The sequence below is a fragment of the Leptonychotes weddellii genome, chromosome 5, assembly GCF_054177405.1.
Source record: "Leptonychotes weddellii isolate Sample4059 chromosome 5, ASM5417740v2, whole genome shotgun sequence".
In the NCBI taxonomy this organism is placed as follows: Eukaryota; Metazoa; Chordata; class Mammalia; order Carnivora; family Phocidae; genus Leptonychotes; species Leptonychotes weddellii.
In genome coordinates this window covers 23906172-23912499 of record NC_138373.1, presented here as the reverse complement: position 1 = coordinate 23912499, position 6328 = coordinate 23906172, and the positions used below count along the sequence as shown (strand labels likewise).

General features: G+C 44.6%; 1 long non-coding RNA gene across 2 annotated transcripts in view; it reads left to right on the top strand.

Annotated features, from left to right (window-relative positions):
* Positions 1-3523: 3523 nt before the first annotated feature.
* Positions 3524-6328, top strand: part of LOC145721574 (uncharacterized) — a 424011-nt gene continuing 421206 nt past the window's right edge. Inside the window, exon 1 of one of the 2 annotated variants that reach the window (XR_014145331.1) lies at positions 3524-4272. This is a non-coding gene — a long non-coding RNA (uncharacterized LOC145721574). The remainder of the gene's footprint in view (positions 4273-6328) is intronic. The other variant, XR_014145330.1, reaches the window with a different exon arrangement.

Here is a 6328-nt window from a genome sequence, read left to right as displayed (position 1 = left end):
TGGCCACCTACCTTAGAAAGCTGCCTAGGCTCCAAGAAAGGACTGTTACTGTGTCATGGTTCTGTGATTGTGGGATGTGAGTGTTGTCACTGTTGCATCCCCTGGCCCATACGGAGGGATGCCACTTTCTCTTCAGATCCAGGTTGTCAGGTCAGGCAACACCCTGCTTTTTTTGCTCAGCAACATGGTGTGAGGTTAGAGCCGGAGGCTTGCAGGCAGACAGATATGCACAGGATGACCTTGGGCAAGTGACTTTACCTTTGTGCATTTTCTGCTTTTCGGCAGATGGGAGAGATGTAGACCCACCTTCTGAGGTGTTCGTGGAATTAAGTGCAGTAACACATACAAAGTGGTGGCATACAGTAGGTGTTTAATGAATGCTTGTTTTCTTTCTTCTTTATCTGCACTGTCATTAACTCCAAGATTCCGTGCCTGTTTGTTTTCTCCCAAGGATTCCACCCCTTTCCTATCAACCCGTGTTTCCTTGTTGCCAGGATTTAGTGCCAAGTAACCATTTCCCCTGCCGCGTACTCCGACTTGTGAAAGATGAAATCATCAGCTAGGCAAGGCGGGGATTGATCAGATGAGACACCCAGCAGATGTCCAGAGAGTATGAGTCCCCACTGCTGCGCCGTCTTGCCTCTGTGCCAGCTTTGTAATCTGTATTAGGAAAACATGGTCTGGTTGATTGCCCTGTAATAGACATTCACAACATTAGCACTTGGTCCTCTTTTTCCTAGTTCTCTGCGATATTTGTTTTCATTTCCAATTGGCATTCAATTCAATTAGATGCTTGTTTTGACTCAGACACTGAGCTGGGTATGGGGACACAGAGGTAGATTAAGGCATAACTCCCACCCGCAGGAAAGTCACTTTGGTGAGATGAACAGATTTGTTAGCCAAGCCAGCCAAACATCCAACCAAGAGAACAAATCCCCAAACACTGTGATAATCACAAAAATGTGAGCAGGTGAATGATAGAGAGAGAGGGAGGATGGAGGAGCATCTCATGAATTCCACTGGGTGTAGGAGCGGGAGAGGGATGAGGAAGACTTTTTCCAAAAGGTTATATTTCAGCAGGGTTTTGATGGGTGAACAGGAGTTCACCAAGTAGATTGTGGAGGAAGAGCATTTAGAAAAAAGGAACAGCATTTGCAAAGGCCCAGTGATGTGAGACATGAATAGCTCTGGGCAGTCTATGAGATTTGGTGTTTAATAGAACCTAGAGGGCCAAGTGGGAAGTGGTAGGAGATAAGGAAGAAGGTTATGCCAGGTAGGCTAGGGGAAGAGGACATATTTGTGAGTTTATGGGTATTTATTAGAGCTGCTTCGCTTTGAGATTTACCCTTTATTTATTTATACTAGCCACAAACTGCACAGTTATTAAGATTGTATTTGTTGCCTTGCCTGATAATGTTGGATGTTTAGCCCTCATAGGTCTGGATGGAGTAGAAGGCTCTAGAGATGTGCTGGAAAGAGCATTGAGTCAGGATAAAGATGGACTCATGTTTAATCCTGGTATACTTTATTTGCTCCTGTTCTCCAGCGGTTACCAGAGGTTTCAAGAACCTCCGAAATCATGCCTGCCTCACTGAACATCTGTGAGGATTAAAATGAAAGAAATACTTAAAAGACCCAGCCCAGAACTTGGCATCCCTTGGGTACTCAGTACATCTTCCATTTGGAGAAATGATTTACAGTCGGGCCCACCCAATCCTGATCCGCTGTTTTGCTTTCTGTGGTTTGGTGCCCTGTGGGCAACTGCCGTCCAGAAGCAGATGATCCTCCTCCTGATATGTGGGCAGAAGGTCAGTAGTAGCCTAACACTAGGTCACAGCACCTGCGTCACGCACCTCACTTCATGTCCTCACACGGGCATCTTATCATCTCACATCGTCACGAGGAGAAGGATGAGTACAGGACAATCCGATATTTTGAAACAGAGAGAGACCACATTCACCTAAGTTTTATTACAGTATATTGTTATAATCATTCTATTTTATTATTAGTTATGATTGTTAATCTTTTACTGTGCCTTATTTATGAATTAAACTTTATCAGTGGTGTCTGTATAGGGAAAAACATAGTACGTATAGGGTTTGGTACTACTCTTAAGCATTCACGGCGGCAGAGGGGGGTCTTGGAACGTAATCCCCACAGGTAAGGGGGGACTGCTGTATTTGTATTTGGGAATTGTGTTCAGCTCATAGAAAAACATCTGAAAATTATTACAGTTGATCTAAGAAAATATAATTATGCTTTCTTTCTTTTTGGGAAAAGTTTTTGATTCTTTTTCATGACACACCTTTCACTGCCCTCAAAGGAGGAAAATAAACTTCACGCAAAAAAGAAACTTGAAACAATATGACATTTCTATGGTAGCAAAACCTCAAAGGTCTTACCTTGAGATTATTTTGGTAAATCCATTTACATCTTTCCCTCTCTCCTCCCCCCACAAATGTCATGTGTTAGAACACACTGCTATTTTGACATCTCCATTGTGATATTTATTTTAAGCCGTCAGTAGAGTTTTAAATATCTCCGCAGTGAACTCTGGCCTCTGTGGAAGGCAAACTAATTATTTGCCAAACCGTTCCGTAGAACAGTCCCCTGGTATTTGTTTCCTGGCAGCTCAGGAAGGAAATGAGAAGCCAGTGGCTTTTTAAGGAAGAGGATGTGCAGTCAGACAAGAGCTCAGGAATTTGGGGTCCAAAATCATCTTGGCCACCACGTTTCGAGAGGAAGCCCCAAGGTTCCTGGAGAACAGCTGGGACCAGGGTTTCACGTAAATGGTTTTGCAGAGGACTCAGGCTAAACAAAAGTGGAAGTGGTAATGGGTAAAATAAAGGCTTGTCGTGGCAGACGTCAAGGGCTGACTGAGGTCTCATAGAATCATTTGATGGTTCCAACAACTCTGTGAAGTAGAGGGTTTTAGTCCCCTTTTATAACTGTGGAAATGGAGGCTTAGAGAAAGTAAGTCTCCTGCTCAAGGTCACAGGGCCAGGAAATGGAGAGCTGTTTTTTGTCTGACCCCAGACTGTGTGATCTTAACCACATGGCTCTGCTGCCTGAGGGTCTTTATGCTGTGTGACCTTGGGCAGCTCACCTAACCTCTCTGAAGGTCTCGGTTTCTTCTTCCATCAGATAAGGACAGTATCTCCTGCCTACCTCATAGCTGTGATGATCAGATATAATTCCTGGGGTGGAAGCACTTAGAGAAAAGAGGTGAAAGTAGAACATTGGGATTAATTGGGTTTTGAATATACTGACTTCCATGTCTTACCTCGTTCCCAGCTCCCTCCTGTCCCTTACCTGGCTATCAGTTTCCTGTCATAGATGGTCCCCCCTTGGACCATAATACATGTGCCTCCTGCCCTTTATCTTTTTCTACCTCCCCATCTCAGGCTTTTGTTTCCTCCCTGACTTCTGAAGTTCTCACTGATACTCTCTTTGTTAGAGATATTATGTTCCCTGGTGGAGGTAAGCACTATGGGTCTCAGGATACATAGAAGAGAGGCAACTGAGCAGCATGGTGGTTTAGTGGAGCTTCCTAGAGGAGCTGACTCCTGGGGGATGGAGAGGATTTGGGGAGGGGGAGAGAGGAGTGGGTGTAGGGCATTGCAGGTTTGTGCAAAGGCACTGCACGTTCCGGGAGCCACAAGTATTTGCACAAGATAAGGCAGGCGTGGTGGAATGTCCATATTGTTTGTTAAAAATTGGTTGGGTGTTTGTTCCCGTGTCTCCCCTTTTCTCTTCAACTAGACTGTTAGTCCCAGGAGAGCAAAGACTGCACCTTAATTCCATGCCCCCACAGTGCCCTACCTGGGGAGAGGTACAGAGTTAAAGACTCAGCTTATTGATTTATTATTTCTCACATGCTAGTGAGTTAGGTTGTATTGGGTGAAATGGGCAGCATAGCAGCGAAGAAAGGACATAGACTTTGGAGTCACTCAGACCTTACGCAAGTCACTTCTCTCTGAGCTTCAGTTTCTTCATTTGTGAGGTGGGGGCATGCATACATACCTCATAAAGGGGTGGAGAGAGCAGACTCAGCATGGGCTAGTTCTTACTGTTTGGATGGCTCTCCTATGAATTGATCCTAACTGCTTCATGGAGGTTCCGACTTCACTGACGGCAGCTAGGGATGGGTGAGTTATCTAAGCAGAGAACTGCCAAAATTGGACACAGCTTACGCTCACCGCTGCTGCCACACCAGGAGAAGCTGCTTTTCCATCTCCCTGTCCTGGAGGTGGGAGTTCGCTTCCATGGCAGGTAAGGTAGAGGAGAACGCATGGATGCGGGAAACATTTTATTCACACTCCCCTCTTCCAAAGTCTGTGGGAGTTATTACGGGCTTAGAGGACCTAGGAAGTGTTCAGGCTTATTTTAGTCCCTTTTAACCACAGCCCTTGACCTCCCTCGAGATTTCACCCTTTGCCTGCCAGAACATATGCCCGACAAGTGTGGTGATCTTTGGTTTGTATCCCAAGAGCATAGGGCAGGGCTGGGGCTCAGAGCAGGAGTTCAGTCACTGTGTTGAAACAATAAATGCACAAATCCCTCCCAACCACTATCCCGTATTTACCCTCAAAATGGAATTAGCTAGATCATGTTGTCTCATCCTGTTACTTCTCTCTTCATTTGCATGTACCTGTTTTTGCTGTAATATCATTAACATGTAAGGTGGTACATAGGCAGAGCAACCAGGAGTGGAGTTCTCTGACATCCAGACATCCAGGCAGGCCTCGTTTACTGCCTGCTTCCTTTGGTCAAACTTGACACGAGTCCTGGGAACCTATATCCTCTGTGGTGTTCGGTCAGCATGCTCCCGATGTCCTGCTGACCTGCGTATGTGCCTTTATTTAATAACTTGATGTACTCTCAAGCAACCGTCCCAAATGGATGGATTTCTCCTTTTAATAAAGGATCTGTGTGTAACTTTACAATTCATATTATTGATGGTCTCAGTGGCAGAATCCCTCCTGCTCCCCCCATCCTGAGAAACTGGGTCAGGTCCACCAGGCACCTACAATGTGCACTTGGTCAGAGGTACTCGCTGTCCATTGTCTTTCCCTCCTTCATCAGTATCTTATTTGTCTTCAGATACAAGTGCATCTGTGAAATGGATCCATGTCTAACTCTATGCTTATATCTTAAAAGCTCTCCTGGCTGGTATTTTATTTTATTTTTTATTTTTTGAAGATTTTATTTATTTATTTGAGAGAGAGAGAGAGAGAGACAATGAGCGGGGCATGGAGGAGCAGAGGGAGCGGGAGAAGCAGGCTTGGTCCCAGGACCCAGAGATCATGACCTGAGTTGAAGACAGATGCTTAACTGACTGAGCTACCCCCGCGCCCAATCCTGACTGGTACTTTAAAAGACAGTTGAAATGATGGTAGCTGCATTCATCTTGAAAATTCACTTTCATTCTGATTTTATTATTCAGCACAATGTGACATTTTCTTGCAAGGGATATTCTAATTTAGGAGCCAGAAGGTGGGTTAGCACTGTCATGATAAGAGTAATAACTTCTAAAAAAATATTTTTGGAAAGAATTAGTGGGTGCAACCCGTCTGCCTGAGTTTTGCTCTTAATTACCACCCTGCCACCCCTCATTCCAAAGGACAAACTCATTTCTAGCTAAGCTTCAGTTTACGGTGTGAGGCTGGTGATTGGAGGCAAGCCTTACACAGAGTAAGGACATCGGGAGAAAGAGCTCCACTGGATGAAGCTCTTGGTGGTGGAGCATAATGAAGTGGGAGTCTCAGGGATGCGGGCTGGAGTCTCCATCGGCTTTCTGTTTTTATTTCACAATCAATAAAGCCACGAATGAGAAAGAAATATATGTTGGTTACATTACTTTAAAATAGCCTGGCAAAAATATAATTTCTTATTGATTAGTTTCCCATCGAAGGCAAGGTCTGTGGAGAACAGAAAATTGACTGTTGAAAATTCTAAAATAAAGAAAGTAAATGAGGGAAGATGTTTAAATTTTTAAAGGGGAGTAAAGGGTGTAATCGATGTCCTCAAATCTGCCACTTACAAAAGTACCGCTGGAATGGAGATCTAAGTTGTTCTTTTTTTTTTTTTTTAATTCTTATGTTAATCCCCATACATTACATCATTAGCTTTAGATGAAGTGTTCCATGATTCATTGTTTGTGCATAACACCCAGTGCTCCATGCAGAACGTGCCCTCCTCAATACCCACCACCAGGCTAACCCATCCCCCCACCCCCCTCCCCTCTAGAACCCTGTTTGTTTTTCAGAGTCCATCGTCTCTCATGGTTCGTCTACCCCTCCGATTTCCCCCGCTTCATTCTTCCCCT